This window comes from Rhinoraja longicauda, chromosome 7 (assembly GCF_053455715.1).
Source record: "Rhinoraja longicauda isolate Sanriku21f chromosome 7, sRhiLon1.1, whole genome shotgun sequence".
NCBI classification, from domain to species: Eukaryota; Metazoa; Chordata; class Chondrichthyes; order Rajiformes; family Arhynchobatidae; genus Rhinoraja; species Rhinoraja longicauda.
In genome coordinates this window covers 32115173-32130284 of record NC_135959.1, presented here as the reverse complement: position 1 = coordinate 32130284, position 15112 = coordinate 32115173, and positions in this window count along the sequence as shown.

Genomic DNA, 15112 nt, shown 5'->3' with positions numbered 1-15112 from the left:
CACGCAGTATCTCTAAACTAAATAGGAACGGACAATGGAGGAAGCGATTCAAATTTGGCTGTCCTCAGCAAATGGATTTCATTCCCCATATGCTACAAAATGACATTCAAGCAGTGACGCAAATGAATCGATCCAATCTCAATGCAGGTATTAGTCAAGTAAGATTGTATCATTTCCCCAATCTTCCCCTCACTCTTCCTCACAGTGATACAGTGCCTCACCTCCAACATCTTCCTACTTGAATGCAACAAGTCTAAATAATGAATGGGGAACTCTTCAACCTTCATTCACTCCATTCCAGAAGCAGGGTCATTCTGTCCTCAGTCAATGAGCTGCAGCTTGCAAATAAAACGTGTGTCTGTGCATACTTGGAGACCACCTCACAGCCATTATTCATTTGTTCCTCGCAGCACAAGAGAAAATGCATTTGATACTGTTATGGCAGTTTCTATACCATCTCAAAGTCCCACTTCGATAGCCATTACTACTCGGGGATTAAATGTAGTTATAGCTTACGCACATGTCGCACCCTGATATGACAAAACAAATCTTCAAACGTCCTTTCTTAATTAATTGGTTTTATTAAAGTAGCACAAATCAAAGAGTAATTCATCACTTTCCGCACTATATCAACTGATTCTTCTTCAAACAATATCTCAGAATTCTTAGTTATTACCGTATGGTTCTTACAAATATAGCTGATACAAGCGTATGGTACAAGCACGTGTGGTAAAGAACTGTATGCTCACCATCCTCCGAGTCTAAACTGACCCACAATCTCTGTCGCCACGCGAGCCACCTCCCATCTAGACACTCCCCATTATGCATTAAGTCACACCCACAAGCAGACAAAAAAGACATAAACTAGAAACATTAAAACGTAGCCACAACACAACGACAGTAATTGAATTAAGCATAAATGGCTCCTACATACCGGCCCCTAATTGTTCTGGTACGGTAGCGCAGCGGTAGAGTTGCTGCTTTACAGCGAATGCAGCGCCGGAGACTCAGGTTCGATCCTGACTATGGGTGCTGCACTGTAAGGAGTTTGTACGTTCTCCCCGTGACCTGTGTGGGTTTTCTCCGAGGTCTTCGGTTTCCTCCCACACTCCAAAGACGTACAGGTATGTAGGTTAATTGGCTGGGTAAATGTAAAATGTAAAAATTGTCCCTAGTGGGTGTAGGATAGTGTTAATGTACGGGGATCACTGGGCGGCACGGACTTGGAGGGTCGAAAAGGCCAGTTTCCGGCTGTATATATATGATATGATATGATGATATGATATGTAACAAAGCAATTACTAATAGATATCAAAGGAGCTATAAAAGCTTAATATTCATCAAAAAACAAAACAACATGCATTATATACATTGGCGTACAAATTTCTTTCGTAATTCTTCAATCTTCCATTGTTGAGACTTTGTAGTAATAACTTGATCTAGTTCTGCTATTCTGGATTTAGCTGCTTGCAGCTGTGCATTCAGATCAGTAACTATTTGTGTCTTTTCATTTTCCGCATGTTCCGTTTCATTTCTAACATTTTGTAAACTATTAGTCAACTTTTCTAGCTCTGCTCTCAGTGATGACAATTGGCCATCCTTTTCTTCATTCTGTTGAACCGACGTCTTCAAATTTGACTCGAGCTCTTTCATTTTGTTGTTGTGCTGCACAAATTTTATTTCTGTTCTTTTCTTCCATTCTGCTAACTTGTTTTTATATTGATCTACCTGTCCAAGAGCTAAAGTTTTCTCTCGAGAATTAGCTTCAATACTTGCAGATATTTGGTTCAGCAGCTTTTGTTGTTCCAATTGATGTTGTTCGTTGAGCAAGGATATAGTTTCTTTATCTACAACGATATCATGGTGTTCAAGTTGCAACTTTAAACTCCTTATATGTTTGATTCTTTTTCCTTCAGCTGTTGAGTGACAAATTTATACATATCTGCATTTTCTGCCAGTTCTGTTTTACAATGGTCAATGTGTACCCCCTTCTCTTTCAAAGGCTGTTTGCTGAGCTTGCTTTCTTGTTGGAGTGTGTCGCGCTCTGCACTAATGATTTGTAATTCTGCTTGTAAGGCCTTCTCCCTTGATTTATCTTCTTGCAAATCTTCCTTGGATCTTGACCGTGAATTTTCAAAGTTCTTCTGTTTATCTTTATTTCGAGCATCCTCCTGTACAGCTTCCTTTGAATTTGACCGAGAGCATCCAGATTCATTTTGATTCTCTCTAACTTTCTCATCATTTTTTGTGTCATCATGCAATTTCTCTCTGGATTTAGTTCGACCATGTTCGGATTCATTTTTCTTTTCTCTGTTTTTCTCTTGACCCTTTCTATTTTCCTGTGTATTCTCCTTAGACTTTAGCCAGGAGCTTTCGGCGGTATATATTTGTTCTTTCCCGGACATTTCTTCTGATTCCTTGCCAGCTCTTTCATTGAAGTCATGATTATGTTGCTTAGTCTTAGTTACAGATACAAAGTATATGTAAGACTAAGTTCTTATATCAATCCTGCTCTCACTGCACAATGCCACCCAGTGATAAAACCCTGGGAAGCACATATCACTTTCCATTTTTGCTGATTTTCTCTCAGTAAAGGAATTCATCAATAATGAAATTCACCAGCAATATCTTTGGGAAGAAAAATTGGTGTTCAAAGATTAAGACCAAAGGTCATGGTCCAATGGAGAATAGTTACCCTGGCTCTCTGACAAGTTATTGAATCTTGGACTACCTCTATTAGGCAACTCAAAACACAATAAAGATCCCACCAATACTGGGCTACTCAAAATGTTCCCAATTCAATGTTCTAATCTAGGCTAATATCCCTGCCAACGATGCTCTAAACAGCCTTAGCCAGCTCCAATGTGTAGACTACATGTCTGACACCATTCTCCCATAACAGGTATTCTCTTCTGAATTTAATCACATCATTACAGGAACAGAGGACATACTTTAAGGATGTTCTCAAAGCCTCCTTGAGAAATGGGATGGTGACATCCTTGTCAACTCATGGGAATGTTGTCTGTCCAAAATGGAGAAGGAACATCCAGGGTGGCTTAAGCACCTTGAGTCTTTTTAATGGGGGCAAATGGTAATGGAGCTAAAATAGCAGGAATAATTCACAACAATCCACATAACCCACTCACCTACCCAACCAAGTACCTCCTACCTCAGCTGCACTAGCATGTACCACATTCCCCTGATCAGCAACTTCAAGGATAAGGTGAGAATATTTGGAAAGTCATTCTCTTCCCAAAGGATCTACTTAAACAGAAAGCACAAAGTCAGGAACAGGCAATAAAGTAAAGATCTTGGAGTGGTGTGGCTCTGTTGCAGAATCATATTGTGATGTGCATCACATAAAACTTAATTCATACTTCTTCCAGCATGTTGGTTTACCAATGTGAGCAAACATTCAAAGACTGTGAAATCCCATTGTTGTGCACGTTAGATTGTCGCCATTGGAAAACCCAGAATACAGATTGGAACCTCTTTCAAACAGTATCCTTCTCCATTGATCAGTTTCCTTAAGATCTGCTGCCTATAGCCTTGAGTCTGAGGAATGTGTTGTGGATAAAGCCATGGTTTCACTTGGAATTCATTCCCTTAGATCTTTAAAACACCTCGGTGAAACCCGTTGAGTCCTAGCTCCATTGTATGCTTCCTGATGTATTTATTGCAATGATTCAAAAAGGGGATAATTATCTTTATATGGGGGCAGATTTTATTTAGGTTTTTTAAAGATTTAAGGGAAGGATTTCCAAAAAAATATTGAACCAAAGATATTGTAAACAAAATTATTTTCTTCCTGGAAATTCCTCAGCCAGGGTGGTAAAACACTATTCCCTCTTGCATAAGTAGATTGTGCTTTGGAATTTTTCTTTACATAGGACTCCCTTCGTTAATATTGGTGGATCATAAATTGAAAGAAATGTGTACTTTAACAGCTGCTGACTCATATTCAACAATGTACAATCAAATCAAAATATCTCAATTAGAAGTATTTTTTAATTTTTATTAATTATTGAAGAAATCACGATTGATTTGCTGAGATTGTAATGGTTTGTTTAGGGGATTTGACTTCAATACAAATCATATTATCATTTGGGATCTTTCAACCACAGGAGGCTAAATGAATACTAAGAAATAAAAAAGTTTTAATTGGAACTTGCTTTGATTAAAAAAAAATTGAAGACCTTAGGAACGCGATTTATAGGAGTAATTCAGCCGAGAACCATCAACCATCCTTCCAGGAGTTATGATAATTATTCCAATTTTCTTGCAATATCTGGAGATTAACATTTTTAATAAAAGTCAGTAATTAGGCACAATAAAACAAGATTTATAAGTAATATTCCTTTGTTTATCACTGCAAAGTGATCATTCAAAACAGGTTAATATGTTAAGAAGACGATTATAAAATATTATTGAAAACAGCTGCTTTCACTTCCAGTATCACCATGTTAAAGAATTTGAATTTTTGTTCAATGTAACATTATATTTTTCTGTGTGGTTGCAGCTTTCAATTCTAACATACTTTCCCTCAGTACAGACTCCTAATCCAGTATCAAGCATACAGCTTGTTTACACAGAGGGTAATGAGTGCTGGAGCAGGTGATTGAGGCAGATACAACAGATGTATTTAAGAGAATTTTGGATAAGCATATGGATATGCAGAAAATAGAGGGATATGGATTATTTGTAGGTAGATCAAAGAAGGTCGGCATCATGTTCTGCATAGATATTGTGGTCCAAAGGGGCGGGGCTATTCCTGTGCTGTCGTTTTTGATGTTCTATGTCTTTGAACATGTTATCCATTCCCAAACAATCTTTCACCCTCTGCTTAAAATCCAGGAATAATATGTTTCCTCTTTACTTTTAGGCAGTCTCTCAGGGTCAAAGATAGCTTGCTTCCCACTATAGTTGTCTGGTTTCTGAATGACAAATAAGTCCTATGGGTGATATAGGCCATAGACAGAGCAGGCGAAGCTTGACAGAGTGAGTAGTTGATTGACTTTTTACATAACCCTTCTGCTGTTTGAGCTTAAACTCCATGTAGAGACTGTTGTAGAGACTCAGTGCCTTCCCACATACTTTCTGCCCTTGAGTGGTCTTGGGCCAATGATTCCTTTAAGTTGATGATGTTACAATTTTTCAAGGAGTTTCTGGAGTTATGATTGAAGCATTGTCTCTGTCCTTCTGAAAATCATTTTCCTTGTGGGAGTTCAATGCTTGCTTTGGAGGTGTGATGTCAGGCATGGAGACAATGTGACCTGCCCACAAGAGCTAGTTGTGCATGATCAGAGTTCCAGTGTTGAAGCACCTCATATGTCGCTTGGGTAGCTTACACTCCAGCAGTACGAATATTGACTTTTCTAACCTCAAGTAACCCTTGCTTTCCCTCTCGCTCCATCCCTACCCCTTCCTAGTACTCCGACCAGTCTGACTATCCCCCTGATTAAATTTTATCTCTGTATGCTTCTGTAACCTTGTAGCTAATGATCTGTTCTACATTTTCCTTGAACAGCATCTCCTTTGATGTTTTGTTTTCACATCGTACCCGTCCTTATCTCCATGTCTCCCTCTCCTTTGACTCTCAGTCTATAGAAGGGCCTCGACCTGAAAAGTCAACCATTCCTTCTATCCAGAGATGCTGCCTGTCCTACTGAGTTACTCCAACATTTTGTGTCTATCTCCAGTGTTGGGGATGTGGCCTGATACTGATTCGCCAATCATGCCAGTACATTTGAAGGAATTTATGAATGCAGAACAGCTATTACTTCTCATGTGATTTGAACTGCCCACCGTAGTCCAAGAGAAAGTCACTGAAGAAGTGCAATCATCCGGGTGCATAATGTAACGTAAAACCTCTCATGTGCTTCAGTTAAGGAACCAATAATGACTTGGGCTTTGCTTTTAAGTGTGTAGTACTGAGTCAATGACTGGCAGGAGCAATATTGATACTAAAGCAGAAGTGATGAAGATTAAATATAGAATGGCCCCATCCATGTTCTCCAGAGATGCTGCATGCCCAGTGAGTTACTCCAGCAATTTGTGTCTTTGGATGAAGATTAGACACTGTCTCATATATCATGTAGATCAAGGCCACTCTAGCTGAGAAATTGTTGGAGAAGTTTGATAATGAAGACGATTGAGAAGAGGGCTATTGCGATGCCACATTGAACTGGATCTGTTTTTAACTTTTTTAGACTTTTAGAGATACAGCAAAGAGAAACAGGCCCTTCAGCCTACTGAGTCCATGCTGACCAGCGATCACCCCATACACCAGCACTATCCTACACTTGAGGGACAATTTACAATTTTACCAAAGCTAATTAACCTATAAACCAATACGTCTTTATTGTGTGGAAGGAAACTAGGAGCAACCAGAGAAAACCCACGTGGGCACAGGAAAAATATATACACTCCATACAAACAGGACCCATAGTCAAGATCGAACCCAGGTCTCTGGTGCTATATGGCAGCAACTCTACTACTGCACCACTGTGCTGCCCCCAATTATGAATTCATTGTGAAGGTAAAGCCTGTGTGTCACCATGGAGCAGCCAGAGAATGGTCACAAATGTCTGTGGCAGTCAAATATGAGAAGGATTCCCCACAATCCCCTTATCTAATGACATCAAAGGCTTTTGTGCAGTTAAAAAAGGCTGTATACTACAGTTGATGTACTTCCCACATTAGATCTAGTAGTTGTTTTGCATAGAAGATCAGGTACATTGTTGATAAATGGGACCAACATTGTGACTGGGAAGATTCAATTAGCCACTGGCAGGAGACTGTTGAGGCTATCTCCAGGCTGATATAGCACAAGGTTGGCTTATTAACATAGAAACATAGAAACATAGAAAATAGGTGCAGGAGTAGGCCATTCGGCCCTTCGAGCCTGCACCGCCATTCAATGTGATCATGGCTGATCATCCAGCTCAGTAACCTGTACCTGCCTTCTCTCCATACCCCCTGATCCCTTTAGCAAAAAGGGCTACATCTAACTCCCTCTTAAATATAGCCAATGAACTGGCCTTAACTACCTTCTGTGGCAGAGAATTCCACAGACTCACCACTCTCTGTGTGAAGAAATGTTTTCTCATCTCGGTCCTAAAAGACTTCCCCCTTATCCTTAAGCTGTGACCCCTGGTTCTGGACTCCCCCAACATCGGGAACAATCTTCCCGCACCTAGCCTCTCCAACCCCTTAAGAATTTTATATGTTTCTATAAGATCCCCCCTCAGTCTTCTAAATTCCAGCGAGTACAAGCCCAGTCTATCCAGTCTTTCCTCATATGCAAGTCCCGCCATCCCAGGCATTAATCTGGTGAACCTTCTCTGTACTCCCTCTAAGGCAAGAACGTCTTTCCTCAGGTTAGGAGACCAAAACTGCACACAATACTCCAGGTGCGGTCTCACCAAGGCCCTGTACAACTGCAGCAGAACCTCCCTGCTCCTAAACTCAAATCCTCTTGCTATGAATGCCAACATACCATTCGCTTTCTTCACTGCCTGCTGCACCTGCATGCTTGCTTTCAATGACTGGTGCACCATGACACCCAGGTCACGTTGCATCTCCCCTTCTCCCAATCGGTCACCATTCAGGTAATACTCTGCTTTCCTGTTCTTGCCGCCAAAGTGGATAACCTCACATTTATCCACATTATATTGCATCTGCCATGCATTTGCCCACTCGCCTAATCTATCCAAGTCACTCTGCAGCCTCCTAGCATCCTCCTCGCTGCTAACACTGCCACCCAGCTTCGTGTCATCCGCAAACTTAGAGATGTTGCATTCAATTCCCTCATCCAAATCATTAATATACACTGTAAATAACTGGGGTCTCAGCACATTAATATATTAGTGGCATAAGGAATATTCCATACCATTATGGAAATGGCTTGTGTTCAAGAATAATCCTTTATAAACATTATAGAGTGTTTGGGATTAAAACAAGCCATGACCATCAAAAGCACAGTCAGGAGAAATTAATCAAGAATTAGTAAGGCCCATTGAGATTGAGAGTGCTTAAAAGGTAAATAGAAATCAGACAAATAGAGGCTAAAAAGAAAATGCAGTAGTGTGAAATTCAAGTAAAATTCAAGAGAGGCTCATTGTAAACTAAAACATGCTCACACCCTGAAATTACACTTTGGGGCACTAATGTAAGAGCTTAACGTGTTGGTGCATAATTATGCTCTTCATTATGTTAACACAACAATCAGTCCACTTAGGTTGATGCCACTTCTAAAGTAGTAGGGAGCAGAAATTCAAATGTGCACAATAGGTGCCCTTTGTTAATAACTGATTGTATAGTCTCATGTCCTCAAATTCAAAACAAAGCTGTAAATATTCTTGACATTTATATTGCCATTGGAATTTGTGCATGAGGTTCAAGGGCGAAGGACAATCAATACAATCACATCTATCTACATTTTTTGACAAATCCATATCTTCAGTATTGACTCATGAATCTTGCTGATTTTGACCACATCTACACAAAACAGTTCCAGGGTTCAGGATTGAATCTGGGTCACAAGAGCTGTAAAGCAAGAACTCCAAAAGTTGCACCACTGTGTGGACATTATGCGGATTGTAAATAGTTGCATCCGCAGAAGTGAAACCTGTAACAGATGATATGGAAATTGGTAGGGTTGAGTGATAGCAAGTTGTCTAAGACTACAGCAGGATATAACTTATTTGGAAAGGTGAGCTAAATATTGGCAGACTAACTTTAATTTTGGTAAGTGCAGAAAGATGTCTTTTTGGAACTCAAATAGGAGTAGGACAGATATAATAAATGTTAGGGTTCAAAAAGAATGTGAATGAACAGACAGATCCTGGGGCCCCAAGTTCACAATTCTATGAGAGTGGTAACACGTGTTGATAGGGTGGTAATGGAGCCTAGAATATAAAAGTTGGAATGTTATGCTACTATTTTATAAAACAGTAAAGAATGGTCCCAACCCAAAATTTTGTCAATTCCCTCCACATATGCTGAGTGATGTGTTGAATTCCTCCAGCAATTGGTTTATTATTCAAGATTCCACATCTGTGGCCTCTTATCTCTCCACTGAGATTAAAACACTGATTGGGCTGGATCTGGAATATTGTGCGTAGTTCTGGTCACCACACAATAAGAAGAATATTATTGTGCTGGAGAAACTACTGAAGAAATTCGCCAGGATGTTGCCTGAATTAAAGGATATTAGTTACGGGGAGAGAATGGAAAGGCCGGGTTTGTAATGCATGAAACGAAGGAGGCTGAGATATGACCTAATATATAAAAGTATGAGAAGTATAGATAGGATAGATAATCAAAATCTTTTTCCCCGTGGTAAGAGTATAAAAACAAGAGTTATAGAGGGAGGAATTTTAAAGGGGATTTGATTGCTAAGTTTTGTTATATAAGAGTGTTTGGTATCAGGAATCTGTTGCCAGAGGAGGTGGTGGATGAAAACAGTAATTGCATTTTAAAAGCACTTTGATATTTAAATAGGCAAGGTATAGATGGATATAATCATAATCTGGGCATAAAGGTCACTGCAGATGTGATAGGATGAAGGACTTATTCCAATGCTCTTCAACTCTGATTCAATGGCTCCAGTAGTTACAGATTGCCAACCTGAAAATTATTGATTTATACTGAATCCATTTTCATAGCGTTAGCTAATCATCTACTCTTGATAATATTTTAAACGAAATGTCATGAACTTTGATGTGGCACATTAGTGAATGATATCCAAATTTGTCTCTCATTGCAGCCTCAAATACCTCTAATAGGTTTGTAAACCATAATTCTTATTCATTTGCTATGTTTTTTTTCCCAATATCATGGCAGCTTTAAGTTCCTTACTCCATTTTATCTTTTGTTTTCCTGATCTTATTGCGCTGTTTTTTTGAACAAAGTAGTCATCCAATTTTATGATCTGCGTCCAAAACCGATTTCAGGTATCCTCCTGCTTGGTATATATAGTATGTCTAAATTTTTAGATTTCTTGCTAATGATTATTAGAGATCAGCTGTGATCTGATTAAATGGCAGACCAAATTTGACTCGCAGCAGACTCTTGTCCCAATATGTACATTCTTATAATGTTCAGCCACATGACTTAATTTATTTAATTCTTTTTTTTATTCCTTTAATCATTCTTAGCTGGATTCAAAATTGTTCCCAATCTTCTGGCCTACATTTTTTTAGGCAACATTTCACTTTGTCTCTTTAATTTGATAACGTCCTCAACTTTGGTTCACCTCAAAGGATAATTCTTCTTGCATCCTTCATTTTTTTTTCAAAGGAATATATATATATTTATTAAGAATTATTACATATTTCCTTATATGTCTGCCATTACTTTCCCACATTGTTACAATGCATTTCAATCTATTTTGCAGTAGTACTATTCTTTCAATGGCTTTCAATCTATTTTGTAGGAAATCCCGGCAAGAACTTATTGAGAGTGTTGATATGATACACAACAGTAAGAGAGCTTGGTCAACCATCAAGAGGCTCAACAACGCCCCCCAAAAGGCAATGCTGCACTCTAATGTCACAGCAGATCAGGTTGTGCACCAGCTGCTTCTGAACGGCGAACCACCACACAAGATACGCCACAAAGGTTCATAGCATCAAGGTGATAAAGAGTCAACCTGGTACTTTAACAGCAAGGAACTCCAGACAGCAATCGATTCCCTCAAGAACGGCAAGGCAGCTGGCCTAGATGACATTCGTTCGGAACTGATCAAACATTTTGGGCAGATTACATGAGAGTGGCTCCTCTTGCTGTTCAACAATTGTGTAACCCTCTCTCAGCTACCTAAAATATGGTGGAAAGCTTGTGTGATCGCTATCCTCAAGCCAGGGTAAGACCCTAAAGAAGCAAAAAGCTACAGACCGATCACCCTACTATGCCATCTCTTCAAGCTCTTTGAGTTCCTCATTTTGAACAGGCTAGGCCCAATCACAGAACAACACCTTATACCAGAGCAAGCTGGCTTCCAGCCTCCGAGATCGTGTACCAGCCAAGTGCTCAATCTAACTCAGCACATTGAGGACGGCTTTGAGAGGAATGACCAACTGGCGTCGTCTTAGTTGATCTGACAGCTGCCTACGACACTGTGAACCACTGGCTGCTCCTCAACAAGCTCCATGACATGACAGAGGACTTCCACTTGACCAAACTGATTCAACTGTTACTGGAAAACAGACGCTTCTATGTTGAGCTAAATGGTAAATGCAGCAGATGGAGGAAACAAAAGAATGGCCTACCTCAGGGCAGCATCCTTGCTCCGGTGCTGTTCAATGTATACACTAATGATCAGCCAGTGTTCCCAGGGACGAGAAGCTTCATTTATGCTGACGACCTTGGAATAGCAGCCCAGAGCACTCACATAGATGAGATAGAAGCTACCCTCATCATCCTTAGACAACTTGACAAACTACTACAAGGACAATCAACAAAAGACAAACCCTGCTAAGACCCAAGTTAGCTTGTTCCACCTTCGTAATCACGAAGCTGGGAGGAAGCTGTCCTTAACATGGAATGGTGTCCCTTTGAGACACTGTGACTACCCTGTTTATCTTGGGGTCACTCTGGACTGAACCCTTTCCTTCATGCAACACATCGAAAAGATGAAGGGCAAAGTGAGGATGAGGAACAGCCTCCTACGCAAACTGGCAAACTCGTCGTGGGGTACCAATGCATCCACACTGCGGTCAACTGCTCTTGCGCTGTGCTACTCTGCTGCAGAGTATGCTTGTCCTGGCTGGGAGATATCATCTCATGTGAAGAAAGTTGATGCTGCCCTTAATGACAGCTGCAGATGCATCACTGGTTGCCTAAAACCAACAGATGTGAATAGCTTGCATGTCTTGGCCGGTATTGCTCCACCAGGAATCCGCAGATCAGTTGCCGGTAGAACGGAACGTAGTAGGCAAGTTGGGGACACCCGCTATTCCTGCCACTCCCATCACCCAGCCCCAAACCGTCTGAAGTCGAGGAAGAGCTTCCTTCACACAGTCCAGCCACTGTCACAGTCTCCTCAAGCAAACAGACTAGCCTTGTGGGAAAAGAAACACAGTGAAAACCACCACCATGAAAAGCTGCCAATCCCAACCAAGGAACAGCTATCATCTGGTCACAGGTGTGACTGGAAGACCTGGACGTCCCTCAATAGGCTTCGTACAGGGATGGGCCGATGCAAGACCAATATGAGCAAATGGGGCTATGCAGATGCGGCTGACACAGAATGTGAATGTGGAACATCTGTACAATCCATGCCACACCTACTAGGATGCCCAATTCTTGGTGAACAATGCTGCCTGGAAAATGAAAAGGCTGTCCACAGTGTAAGAGCATGGCCGGACATTTGAAACATAGATGATGAACACAAAAGAAGAAGACCAAAGTTAGTTTTTTTCCTCATATTTTAACCAAATCTGCCTTCATCTCCTTAAAGCTCCCGTTATTTTGAAGACATCATCGTATGACCACTCTTCTCCAGAGATCTTTACCTGTGAGATAATTAATTAGTCCTGCCTCATTACACATGACCAGAACTAAAATAGTCTCTCCATGTTTGATTGCAGTGCATATTGCTCCAAGATATTGCTCTGTATTCTAGCCTATATCCTGAAGCTTTATTTGTCAATTTGATATGTCCAACTTATATAGAGATTAAAGTAATCCCTGATTATTGGCAGGTATCACAAAATGCTGGAGTAACTCGGCAGGTCAGGCAGCATCTAGGAGAGAAAGACTGGGTGACGTTTTGGGTCGAGACCCTTCTTCCTACTGATCAGACAGATCAGTCTGAAGAAGAGTCTCGAACCAAAATGTCACCTATTCCTTCTTTCCTAGATTCTGCATGACCTGCTGAGTTACTCCAGCATTTTGTGATACCTTCGATTTGTACCAGCATCTGCAGTTATTTTCCTACACAACCTGATTATTGCCAAATCTTTTACAATATGCCATTATATCTTGATTCATACTCTATCTTAGTATAACAGTATTAGGGAGCTTACTCACACAAATTATTTCTTTCTTTCTCAAGTTTTTACCTCCACCTCAGACATGATTCTAATACCTTTTTCTTCCCATATTATTTTGCAACTTAGAAGGCAGCCATTTGTCTCATGTAGTCTACGATTGCTATCAAAACAATCTCATCCATCTGCTTTTATTTGACTTAACGTCCTATCCATGTATGGTATAATAAGGATATAAGTGCAAAATGTGAAGCCAGAGGAAGGAATATAGGTGGAATGGAAAAGGCGGAAGGGAAAATGGAGAATTGAGTGTGAATCCAGGTGAGGCATAGGGAAATGAGGGGAAAAGGGAGAGTAAAGTGAGGGTGGGGGGGGGGGGGGAGGTTGTTTGCAGGTTAGTTGTCTTAGACTGATAAAATCACTGTTCATACCATTATGTTGTAAGCTACCCAAATGGTGCTCATATTCCACTAAGCAATGGAAGGGGCCCAGTGGAGGAGGCCCAGGACAGAACGGTCAGTGTGAGAATCGGAAGGGGAGTTAAAATGGTTAACAACCAAGAGATCTAGCAGTCCGCCAAGGCCTGATGGGCCAAATGGCCAAATTCTACTCCTATCACTTATGAACCTATGATCTTATGCAGGGTCCCGACCCGAAACATTGCCTATTCATGTTCTCCATAGATGCTCCCTGCATTACTCCAGCACTTTATGTCTTTTATTTCTGTCTGTCACTTATGTCCTTCCTCTGGTTTCACGTTTTTGCGCTTCTTCTATCCTTATCTCACATCTTTTCATCTCTGGCCTTTGTCCAACCATTTGACAATTAAAATAAAACCAATGCCTGCATCCACCTGTCACTTGTCAGATTTTGTCCCACCCCTAGCATCCGCAGTCCTTTGTTTCTATAAACCAATAATTGCTCGCTACTGAATGAGTCTTATCCTTAAGATCATTTGGAATAATGTTACTTCCCTTTCCTCTATTTACAAAAATCAACTTCCACAAATATTCAATTCTCAGCCCTAGCTTTCTTAGAACTGCTTCTCTGTAATGGTTCTCTGTAATAATTGTTATAAAACTGCATCATTCATTTGCAATTGTGCGAAAATCAATCCTGCTGCAAAGTTGGTTCCATTCATATAAGAGCTTTTAATTTTGTCATTGTACCATTTTCTCTATTCTGACACTATTTGCATGTGCACTTTTATGTTTGTATGCATATGCCTTCTTGTCATCCTCTGATAATTATTATCCATGTAAATAATCTGATATATTACCTTGTTCTTTTGTCATAACTTTCAACGTTCCTTCCCACCTATGTCTGTATTCTCCTCCTGATGATGTTGTTTATAGCCTAACCGAGGACCCAGGTATTTCAATTCATCAGAACATGAGTTCAACCTTAATGCAAGTGAGATCTCGAAAGAGAACAGTTCCCTCTTTTCTCAGTACGGATGACAGACTCCCATGTACTAAAATCAAAACAGAAAATACTAAAAACATTCAGCATATCAGCAGCATCTGCGGCAGAGAAACAGATTTCAGTTCCAGGTGAACGATCCTTCAACAGATTTGAAGGTAACAGTCTGTTTTTCTATCCACAGATGCACTCTCCCCTGCTGGGTATTTCCAGGATTTAATTGAAACTATTTCAGATTTTCAGAAGCTGGAGTTTTTTCAGTTATTTAGTTCCACACATTGAATCCCATTTCTTCCACAGTACCCTATGAACCAAGCTTTTAGCTTTCTGATTATTTAACATCATACAAATTTCTCTAGGGCTCGGATTGCAATCCAAAGATTATTACTGTTATGGTTCTGTATTTTAGAGTGAACCCCAGTTGCTCATACTATCCCATCAGAACCTTCACCCCACTCTTCTGCTGGCACCTGCATGCATCACAGCAAATGGATATTTTTCCTCCCACTCACATTTCACCTTTAAACCTGAAGATGTCATATCATATCATATATATACAGCCGGAAACAGGCCTTTTCGGCCCTCCAAGTCCGTGCCGCCCAGTGATCCCCGTACATTAACACTATCCTACACCCACTAGGGACAATTTTTACATTTACCCAGCCAATTAACCTACATACCTGTACGTCTTTGGA